This window comes from Cherax quadricarinatus, chromosome 33 (assembly GCF_038502225.1).
Source record: "Cherax quadricarinatus isolate ZL_2023a chromosome 33, ASM3850222v1, whole genome shotgun sequence".
NCBI classification, from domain to species: domain Eukaryota; kingdom Metazoa; phylum Arthropoda; class Malacostraca; order Decapoda; family Parastacidae; genus Cherax; species Cherax quadricarinatus.
Genome location: NC_091324.1, coordinates 30,434,909 through 30,441,723, shown reverse-complemented (window position 1 = coordinate 30,441,723; position 6,815 = coordinate 30,434,909). Strand labels below are relative to the sequence as shown.

Sequence of the window (6,815 nt, the reverse complement as noted above, 5' to 3'; positions counted from 1 at the left end):
ACATCCCCCCCATAAACAGGATGATGACAATATGTCTACTACCTGATGTAGTTCAGAAGTCACACACCCACCTCTCGCCAGGAAGGTCGCTGGTTCAGTCTACGGAAGGAGGAGGATCAACCCTACATTGATTCACTGTTTTACAACATACCTAAAAGAAAGCATAGTTCCTCAGCCGTATAATATTTTATACTGATGAACGGTGTAAATAAAAAATTAAAGCTGTACAGAGAGCGAAACGTTGTCCCATTAAAAACGTGTTCTTCAAAGTGTCTTGCTGCCTTCTTCTTCTTCAGCATCATCTTTCATTTGCTTTATTAGTAAAAATGTGATGAGAGTTCATGCATTATAAACCTTATTGTTGTGAAATGAAGTAGGGAGAGAAATTCTTTGTGGGGAGTGCATTAGCATGCATGGAGAGGTAGACGGGGGAATTACCACAGGCTGTGAGACGTGGAACATCAAGCTACCAACAAATTTACACCTAAATAGTGAAAATGTAAACTACGACCAGGCAGCACTAATTAGGTGCACGAATGTGTAGAAAAGTTGGTGTACGAATGTTCTATTTCGTGTATGTTCGTCAGTCGCTCTACGAATATTCTATTTCGTGTATGTTCGTCAGTTGCTATGTGAACGTTATGAATAGCATTTATAATTCAGTGTAGAAACATTCCTTCCAGTGGAGAGTACATACATTCGTTTGTCGTACTGCAAGTACCCTCACAGCAGTGTAGATACAGTCCTTAACTTCCAGAACTAAGTAATATATATTTCTTTTAGCCAAACTGGATATATGAGGAGTATCTTGCTACCCTATTCTAGAGCATATTACAGTGGCATATTGGGTACAAACGCTAACTATGTTTCTCTGTCATATTCCATCATGCAGGATAGGTTACATACATAGTGGTGAAATCTGTAAGATTTGTTTAGTAAAAGGACACAAGTGCAACTAATGTGACATTTTACTGTGGTAACGCTTCGCTCTGCTTTGTTAAGCCGTTACAAAACATTACAGGAACACAGACAGGAACCCAGCCAGCAGACTGCACAACACACGACAGGAACCCAGCCAGCAGACTGCACAACACACGATGGGAACCCAGCCAGCAGACTGCACAACACACGATGGGAACCCAGCCAGTAGACTGTACAACACACGATGGGAACCCAGCCAGCAGACTGTACAACACACGATGGGAACCCAGCCAGCAGACTGCACAACACACGATGGGAACCCAGCCAGCAGACTGCACAACACACGATGGGAACCCAGCCAGTAGACTGTACAACACACGATGGGAACTCAGTCAGCAGATTGTATAATACGGTGTCAGAAGATGAAAACCGACCTAACAGACTATAATACGATATCGAACGATGGGAACTCACCTAAGAGACCACAATACGGTGTCAGAAGATGGAAATCCACCTAAGAGACCACAATACGGTGTCAGAAGATGGAAATCCACCTAACAACCGAGGGTGGTCAATACCAAGTTTAGCTGCTCAGACATTTTTTTTATGTAAATTTTTAATTAGAAGTTGGTGCCATGGAGGCATTTATAATTTGACTAGATATAATTAAATATAACCTAACCTAATTACAAAAATACTAATTTTCTAGGTTAGGTTTAGTGGGTTATATTACGCTTGCTCATCAAATACCATTTTTTTCCTCTTAGGCCCAAGATATAAATGTGTCCACTTCATAATCCCCATAATGTTACAGAGTTTGCATAATAGCCAATATTTATGTTGAGATCCGAGTAGCTAAACTCAATATTGACCGCGAAGGTCGTCACCCAAAGTAAATAAATCACAGAATGGTGAGTTGTAGCACACGTCTGCCATGAGTTAAAGAAACACCCGCCCCCCCTCCCTTCCACCCCCCCTCCCCCCCAAAAAAAACACCCGCTCTGTGATTTGATTGCGGGCGTGTTACTACGATTTTGTGAGTCATTCAGCCAGAGTGTTATACTGATCTTGTTGACTAGGATGTTCTGCTGGCTCACACTCGGGACACCATGAAGATTTCATTATTATTATTATTACAATCAAAATTAAGCGATAAAAGAAGACTTTAGTCCCAGGTAGCGACGTCTGAAGTAACGTCAGCAGCGACGTCTGCAATAACGCCAGCAGCGACGTCTGCAGTAACGTCAGCAGCGACGTCTGCAATAATGTCAGCAGCGACGTCTGCAGTAACGCCAGCAGCGACGTCTGCAATAACGTCAGCAGCGACGTCTGCAGTAACGTCAGCAGCGACGTCTGCAGCGAAGTCTGCAATAATGTCAGCAGTGACGTCTGCAGTAACGCCAGCAGCGACGTCTGCAATAACGTCAGCAGCGACGTCTGCAGTAACGTCAGCAGCGACGTCTGCAGTGAAGTCTGCAATAATGTCAGCAGCGACGTCTGCAGTAACGCCAGCAGCGACGTCTGCAATAACGTTAGCAGTGACGTCTGAAACGAAGTCTGTAGCGACTTCAAATGGGGCAACAAGAACTTTCATTCCAGCTTCAGTTTTTTCCCAGTCATTCTGTATATTAATTTACGTTCCACACACATATATACACATGTGTATATCCCGACGCATACTTTCAAAAGCAGGTTTAACATCGTGTAATTTTTACGTAGGTTATGTAGCGTACGTTTTGAACCAACATCTTCTAACGTACGTTCTGAAAACAGGTTTTTCTAAACAAAGTTTCCTAAAGTATGTTTTATGACGCATATTTGATAACATAAGTTTTTAAACGTATGTTCTGTAACGAATTTTTTAAACGTATGTTCTGTAACGGATATTTTTAAACGCTCTGTAGCATATGTTTTATAACGCATGTCTTCTAACGTACATTTTACGAGTAAGTTCACTTGCTCTTCTAAGCTCTGCAAAGTTTGAAGACTTACTAGAACGCCACTTCACCTGCCATAATTTTCTGTAGATTGTCAAAATTCTTTCCTCACTATCAGAAGCGACTGACACTGGCTGACGCTGGTGAAGGAAGAACTCCAAGAACTAACTCGAAGTTACACAATCCTGTGGGATGTTCCTGAGTTACCCTCCTGAACTTCCAATCCACGCACCTTCTTTTCCAATCAGAAACCTAGAATGACGTATCGGGCCAATCAGAACTCAAGAATTGCCTGTCAGCTGCCCCGAGCCGCTTGTTAGCGTCTCCTTACTTACCTTTGTGTGGGTGAGAATGCTCTCAACACTCCTAAACTATGACTGACATTTTGTATATATAGTCAGGGGGTGTCTCTCTTACGCTAAGGGGTGTATCTCTTACGCTAAGGGGTGTATCTCTTATGCTAAGGGGTATATGCACCACGAGGTGTATATCGCTCAGTGTATATACTCTGAGAGCTTATTTTGGTCTCTTTTAAGGATGACTATCACTGACAAGTGTAATTCACACAACTTGTAATCTTAATGACCCTCGTGTATTTGAGAGACTTTAAATCTATAAACCAGCCAACCTTTCTCGATGTACAGTATATACACTGAGAGCAGCAGTGTGTACACACACTGAGAGCAGCAGTGTGTACACACACTGAGAGCAGCAGTGTGTACATACACTGAGAGCAGCAGTGTGTACATACACTGAGAGCAGCAGTGTGTACATACACTGAGAGCAGTAGTGTGTACATACACTGAGAGCAGCAGTGTGTACATACACTGAGAGCAGCAGTGTGTACATACACTAGTGTGTACATACACTGAGAGCAGCAGTGTGTACATACACTGAGAGCAGCAGTGTGTACATACACTGAGAGCAGCAGTGTGTACATACACTGAGAGCAGCAGTGTGTACACACACTGAGAGCAGCAGTGTGTACATACACTGAGAGCAGCAGTGTGTACGTAACACTGAGAGCAGCAGTGCGTACGTACAATGAGAGCAGCAGTGTGTACATACACTGAGAGCAGCAGTGTGTACATACACTGAGAGCAGCAGTGCGTACGTACACTGAGAGCAGCAGTGTGTACATACACTGAAAGCAGCAGTGTACACACACTGAGAGCAGCAGTGTGTACATACACTGAGAGCAGCAGTGCGTACACACACTGAGAGCAGCAGTGTGTACATACACTGAGAGCAGCAGTGTACACACACTGAGAGCAGCAGTGTGTACATACACTGAGAGCAGCAGTGTACACACACTGAGAGCAGCAGTGTGTACACACACTGAGAGCAGCAGTGTGTACACACACTTAGAGCAGCAGTGTGTACACACACTGAGAGCAGCAGTGCGTACACACACTGAGAGCAACAGTGCGTACACACACTGAGAGCAGCAGTGCGTACACACACTGAGAGCAGCAGTGTACACACACTGAGAGCAGCAGTGTGTACATACACTGAGAGCAGCAGTGTACACACACTGAGAGCAGCAGTGTGTACATACACTGAGAGCAGCAGTGTACACACACTGAGAGCAGCAGTGTGTACATACACTGAGAGCAGCAGTGTGTACACACACTGAGAGCAGCAGTGTGTACACACACTGAGAGCAGCAGTGTGTACATACACTGAGAGCAGCAGTGTGTACACACACTGAGAGCAGCAGTGTGTACATACACTGAGAGCAGCAGTGTGTACACACACTGAGAGCAGCAGTGTGTACACACACTGAGAGCAGCAGTGTGTACATACACTGAGAGCAGCAGTGTGTACACACACTGAGAGCAGCAGTGTGTACATACACTGAGAGCAGCAGTGTGTACATACACTGAGAGCAGCAGTGTGTACACACACTGAGAGCAGCAGTGTGTACACACACTGAGAGCAGCAGTGTGTACATACACTGAGAGCAGCAGTGTGTACATACACTAAGAGCAGCAGTGTGTACATACACTAAGGAGTGCATATCTCAGTATATATATACTTAGAGTTTACAACAATCCTCGTAGTAGGGATTAAAACACTCTTAGCAGTTTACAAAGTAAACCTATGAAACAAATAACTGTTATAAGATGACCTGTGGTGGCACTGTTGTGCCACTGTGGTATTGGCAGTGTTGGCACTGTGGTGCTGGCACTGGTGTGAGCACTGTGGTGTGATCACTATGGTACTGGTACTGTGGTATTGGCACTATGGTGTGAGCACTGTGGTGAACGGTGTGGCTAGAAGATGTGTCCAAGAACAAAAGGTGGAGTAGCCGATGACTTTGTTTATGATTGGACAGACAGACAGACAGACAGACGCAGGCACACACACACACACACACACATTGTGTACCATCTTTCCCTTCCCTCATTCTTCACCTGACCTCAACAATCACCTTCCAGCAACAACACCTTTTTACTGCTGCGCTGACTGCGCAAAGACAGCTCAACACTCCCCGAAGAGCGGAAGCAACGAGAAGCAAGCTACTAAAAAATGGCTTACATGATTTTTTTTCTTTAGGAAGACAAACTGAAGTATGGAGTCTGGGGCGTGTGGTGGTGACTTCAGGACCTGATGGCTGAAGTTTGTTAATATGCACAGCGAGGCGGATGCTCCAGCAGTGTGACTGAAAGCTAATATTCAGAGTTGTTATATTGATGATGGTTGCGGGGGTACGTGGGGGGTGAAAGTTGGGGAGGGACTAGGTGGGGGGTAGTGGTGATTGAAGGGGGAAAAAGCAATGGTTGTGGTTTAGGTGGTGTTTGTGGCTGGGAGTGATGGGTGTTGTTAGATGGTGGGGGGGGGTTGATAGTTGTTGCGTAGGTAGTGGGTGAGGAAGGAGAGGTGGATGTTGCGTAGGTGGTGGGTTGTGGGTTGGGAGGGAGGGAGGGATGGTTGTTGCGTAGGTGGTGGGTGGTGGGTTGTAGGTGGTGGGTGGTGGGTTGTGGGTGGTGGGTGATGGGGAGGAAGGGGGGGGACGACGCATTTCGGTTTCACTGTTATTGTTATTGTGGGACAGTAGGTGTATCGTTTATATTGATTTCGAATTATTGTGTTTTATCTAGCGTTGTAAAAGTTTTAGTATCAATAGTGGGTAGAAACGGCCCATCGCCCCCTTCCTACCAGAACCGGTTCTGGTTAGAGGGGACCCACTCACTCCTCACCACTATCACACTACCACTGCAAGAGTTCGAAATTAGGGCGTCTTACTACACTAAATATTAATTGCAGATATCCTACCAGCTCATAATTCCAATGCCCACCTAGGCACCCTTGTAGTTTATAAAATGTATAAATGGTATATATAATGTATATATCTTGTATATAGTGGCGACAAGAGAAGGAAAGAAATTTCTTGTCTTTTTTTTATTCCAAGAAACCGTAAGCTTCAGATTTATAACACATATTTGCTGAATTAATCTCGAAGATGGTGGTGGATGCAACGTTCTGATTCCCGCAGTCTTTGTCCGCTGCAGTCATTCAACTACTGCAGCATCGACATCAATGAGCAGTTTTCGTGTTGAAAGAAGTTTCACTCCAGATCCCGACACAAGAATGGGTAGGTCAACTTTTTCATGGCAAGTAAGATGAGGTGGCAACTTGCCACGCCAATGTGTTAGGAGAGAACCATGGAGCTTTGAAACGAGCTCTTCTTTGACTTTCGATATTAGAGCTGTGGTGCAGTCTTGCGTACTGGGGATCTGTTGATATTCAACTCGCCTAAGCTTGCAGCAGCTGCAACACAGCCTCCCAGTAGCTTGTGTCCAATATTAATATTACGTTGCTGCTATTACACTTATGAAAATAAAAGAAAAAATCTCCCTTATGTATAACCCTTTACCTACATTTCTTTATGTTATATAAATCTCGTCTCATACTGTAAATTGCTTATTCATATTTCATAATATTTCTTGTTTC

General features: G+C 44.4%; 1 long non-coding RNA gene across 1 annotated transcript in view; it reads left to right on the top strand.

The window, feature by feature from the left end:
• Positions 1 to 6,815, top strand: part of LOC128693855 (uncharacterized) — a 412,264-nt gene that overhangs the window by 177,738 nt on the left and 227,711 nt on the right. The gene's annotated exons all lie outside the window — the stretch shown is intronic.